Source organism: Gossypium hirsutum, chromosome A09, assembly GCF_007990345.1.
Source record: "Gossypium hirsutum isolate 1008001.06 chromosome A09, Gossypium_hirsutum_v2.1, whole genome shotgun sequence".
NCBI classification, from domain to species: Eukaryota; Viridiplantae; Streptophyta; class Magnoliopsida; order Malvales; family Malvaceae; genus Gossypium; species Gossypium hirsutum.
The window spans coordinates 74,183,727-74,188,689 of NC_053432.1; the positions used below are offsets into that span (position 1 = coordinate 74,183,727).

Genomic DNA, 4,963 nt, shown 5'->3' on the forward strand with positions numbered 1-4,963 from the left:
ATTTTCATAATTTCGAATTTATTTCAATTTAACCCCTAAAACTCAAAACTTATAGCTTAGTTTACAATTCAATCCTTTATTCAATTCCAATCAAAATTTCTATCAAATAAACCCCCAATTCCATCATTTGTTCAACATAAACCCTACTAAAAAATCTATTAACTTTCAAAATTTCAACTTAAATCCAAGAGTATTTCACTCTAGGATTCCAAAAACATCAAATTTATAAGAAAATGACTTAATTAAACTTACCAATTAAACTTCAATCTTTAAAACCTAAATTTTCCCTTTCTTTTTTCTTTCCTTTTTCTTTCCTGCTCTTTTTCAAAATGGCCTCTGTTTCTCTTTACTTTTTTTTGTTTCTTTATTTTATTTCATTTCTTTTATTCTTTTATTTTATTAACTTAATAATAATAATTATTATTATTATAAATATCTTATTTAATAACAAATATATATATATATTACAATTGGACACACATATATTTTACACTTGCCTATTATCATGACTATCCAATTGTCCTTATTTTATTTATTTTATATAAATTAATATTTTAATATAATAAAAATCTTTTTACTTAAATAAAAAGTAATTAAATAAATATATTACAAATGTATAAATATATGCATTACACTTGTATAATTTAATCACCATACATTTGTCTTTGTTTTAATTTATTTTTAATAATAATAATCATAATTTAATAATATAAATTATAATTTGATAGAATAATAATAATGATAAATAATAAATATCTATTTACTTAAATAAAAAGTAATTAAATAAATATCTTACCAATGTATGCATACTATTATTATATATATATTTTATCATCATACACTTGACTTTAATTTAATTCAATTCATAATATGATATTTATAATTAATTAATTTAATAATATATTTTATAATTAAATTATATATATATTTACATAATTAAAATCTAAAAATATTTTAGATTTTAACATGTTTGCCGCCTCAACTTATGCTAAATGGCTTAATTTCTATTTTAGCCCTTTTTACTTTCTTTTAAGCTATAATTAGACTTTCATTTTTTATTCAATTTAATCCTTTTTCTTAATTACTTTAAATTAAGCTAAATTCACTTAATTAAAGCATATTTAGACACACAACTAGACTCAAAAATATTCTTAATAAATATTTACGGACTCGGTTTACTAAGACGAAGGCCCGATAATGTACTTTTTCGATGTCCACAGATTTTGGGTCGTTACACAACAGCTCGTCTAGTAACGTATTGAAGCCAAACAATATATAGATCATGCAGAAAAATATCTAATGTGAAATGAAAATGCACTTTCATCCACATAAAAGTTGATCATATATGATTGTATCTAATGAAAAATCCCAATACAAAATGAATGATAAGAATGATGTTTGCAGTTTTAACCGTATCCTCAGGCATTCCAGTGCCATTTTAGATCCAACAAATGCCAAAAAGTGAAAAGTTTAGTACATGAGCCACTCCTTGCAAAACAAAGATTTAAGGATCAAGCAATACCTATTAAAGGAATCATACGAAGATGGCTCTACCTGTAAATGACTAACGCTTATCTCTATCCTCATTGCTCATCATTTCACTTTCCCTTCTTCTTGCCCTTTTCGAATAACAAAATTGTTACAATGGCAGAAAGGAACTGGAGAAAAAAATTCATGATGCAACGAGATCAGGTGTTTCAGCCTCAATTGATAACTAAGCGTTATGTACTTTGCCCATCCTATTATCCAACAGCTGCAATGACCAGACTTGTAAACGCCAAAGAAGCCTGCATTTATCCAAGTGATTGGTGTCAACCAATCCGAAAATATAGAAAATTGAAACACCAAACATAGTATTTAATACCAATGCACAACACTTGAATTTCTACGACTACCTGCCTATAGAAAGAATCTATCTGATTTGCAATAACAAGCCAAAGAAAACTGCAAAAAATAAAAATTATCTAACAAATGGTTCAAATACCATATGCATCGAACAAACTGCAAAAAACTGATTATAATAATGAAACTATAATCAACAAATGCAAAAAGAAATGATACATGAGAAAAGTATAAACTATCCTATGTTACTAAGACTCGAACATGAGTGTAGGATACGAATATGTTTCTAACACGAGTAAGTTCAATTTTTTCTAAGTTTTTATGTGTACTTGAAGAGCTCTAAAGAAAAAATTGAATAGTGGGAACGACATACTATTACCAAGTTACTATTCCAACATTATCAAACATCAATTTCATATATATATATATTTATAAGCTACATGCAAACAAGAGATGCTTATCAAATTTTGAAAATATCCATTAAGCAATAAGAAGCACTCACATAAAACATGCCCAAAACCAAGAACTGCCCTTAAACAACCTCAAAATAAGCACTAAATAATCTCAAAACATTAAAGAACAATCCGTTTACAGAACATATTTAGCACATCTTCCAAGTAATGAGACTATCAATCAAATATTCTCTCACACATATACGCACATATATAGCATAAAAATTCCACATACACACATATATAGCACACAATAACTTGAAATGCCTTAAAACCATACCGTACAAGGAATAAAAGTGAACAGATAGAAGGCTTGATCACTCAAACTCATCTTTTGAGTTGGAATAAAATTTGGGACGATTGGATGACCAATCCCCACATTGTAATTCTCATTGGATTCTCCATCAAGATTAGATTTTGAGGTTTGAGGCAATCCATTGGACTCCAAATTGAACTCCTTCGTAGTTGAACTAGTATAAGAAGTGGAGGAACGAAGTGGGACGAAAGAAGAAGAAGAGGATCTTGAAGAAAAGGGAAGAGAAGAGGGTGCTTTCAAAAATGATATTTGGGCTTTTTCTTACAATGGAAAGAAAGGAATTGGAGTGAAGAATTTGATGTGGGGTTTACGTTTAACAAGAGATTTTCTTTCATTTCAGGGGATTTTCTTGAAGAACAAACTGTATTATTACCCATACAATTCTTCATAGCGAACGAAATTCCCAGAGTTGAAGGATTGGAGGATATAATAAAGCCACTCCACCTTGGTCCCCAAAAGACACAATCTGTAAATGATGCCAATAGTCATCTTCTCAAAAATAACAAAATAAAAACATCAAAGCAAATAAATTCAGAACGGAAAAAAAGAAAAAGAAAAAAACTACAACACACAAACTCCCTTTTAAATCAATCCAACACAATGAAAAATAAGAATGTATTCATGTAATTGCAATAGCATGAAAAGAAATGCAAAACAAAAAGAGGCTCTTAATAGCAGGTACTTTTCAGTCATTAAACCTCCACATACATTAACATGAGTATCATAAACGAGGCCTATGAACATTATCTTTGTGCAATTAAAAGCACAATTTCTTAATCAAGACTGCATTGATCATCTCTATAATAATTGGACCTGCTGCAATATATAGTGAATTTAAGAAACTTATAAATATATGCTTACAATTGGATGAGCAAGGAGTTCTCTAAAGTTGTAGATGTTATCTCCCAAAAGAGCAGAAAGGGACAGATCAAATGCAAATCCTATATCAAAAGAGTTCAAATAAAATTAAATGGACAAATATATTCCTCCCAATTTCTTTAGTTCATTTATTTCCATCAATTTTATGATTGGGGTGTAAAGGGCTGGAAAACAGAATATTTAAGCACATCAGCCATCAGACTTCGGAGGCACTGCTGTTAGATGATTAGGTTGATAAAACTATAAGATTCAAATGCTTACATTCAACTAATACAAATAAACTCACCTATTCTACAGAATAGCAAGGAACCATAAGAACAACTCCGATCAAGAACTTTTGCTCCCGTCAATCTAAGAACACAAATTTTTTTTAAAAAATGCAAAACCAAATAAGGAAAAAAATGAAAATTTCAATTAGAGAAAAAAGAAAAACACAAAAACTTACCTCAGGATTCTTGTATGAAGAAAGGTACTTGAAAATAAGAAACAATGAAAGGGAAATTGTTATGACTGAAAAAACAAAAAAAGATACACGACTGACTTTTACCTGGAAGAGAAGATGAAGAACGGATGAAGGAAAAGGAATGAAAAACGGAAGAAGGAGAAGGAGCCTTACCTGGATGAAGGAGGAACTGGAAAAGGTCCTTGACCAAACTATTGTCAATGGCACTGAGTTGCAACCCAAGGGGAAGGGGAAAGGGGAGAAGAAACGTCATTTTCCGGAAAATGTCTTATCGAATTCAAAACAGTAAGACATTTTCTTAAAAAAAACCTGATTTTCCCGTGTTCTGTAAAATATTTTACAGTAGGAAATTATTTTCAACCATCCAAACATTAAAAAAGCCTGAAAACCTTTTACAGAAAAGCTTTTACAGATTACCAGATGGAGTCTTATATTAAATATTAAGTATTTGATTGAATTAGTATCACGAGTTAATTCAGTATTAATTTATTTAAGTAATAATAAATATATTTTTATTTTATAAAATAAATTATATTATTTTAATAATATTTTTATCTTTTTATATTTTTTATATAAAAAAATATACACAAGATAGAATTTAAAGTCAAATCTTTATAACATTTATACTTAATCATTTCAAACAAAATGTAATTTATTATTTATATAAATATTTTGTAAATATATTTATTATATAATTTAAAATTTTACCGACATAATCTAGTACAATTTTAAATGTTTTTTAAAACTTTCTTCCGTGACTTCTTTATTTAAATGTAAAATAAGATCCTAATAAATCTCTTCAAACGTCGAAATGTTCATCTAACTCTTATTAAATAAATATTTTGTTTGTTTTTCACGCAATACACGTGGAAATTTGTGGGTTTCTTTTCTTTACTAATTTTACTTTTAGAACATGAGGAAGAACAGAGACTGAAAGCTTTGAATGTGGGAGAAAAGGGCGAGATGAGAAGAATGATAAAAGTTAAAGCCGCCTAGGCTGCGTTGGTGTCC

General features: G+C 28.4%; 1 long non-coding RNA gene across 2 annotated transcripts; it reads right to left on the reverse strand.

The window, feature by feature from the left end:
- Nucleotides 1-1,302: 1,302 nt before the first annotated feature.
- LOC121206187 (uncharacterized) lies at nucleotides 1,303-4,339 on the reverse strand. 2 transcript variants are annotated; one of them, XR_005901216.1, is made up of 5 exons: nucleotides 3,935-4,339; nucleotides 3,776-3,840; nucleotides 3,472-3,551; nucleotides 2,575-3,076; nucleotides 1,303-1,787 (listed from the first exon to the last, which is right to left on the reverse strand). It is a non-coding gene; the product is annotated as an uncharacterized lncRNA (long non-coding RNA). The 2 variants fall into 2 exon arrangements; XR_005901215.1 differs by having other exon boundaries at nucleotides 3,776-4,337.
- Nucleotides 4,340-4,963: the final 624 nt, after the last annotated feature.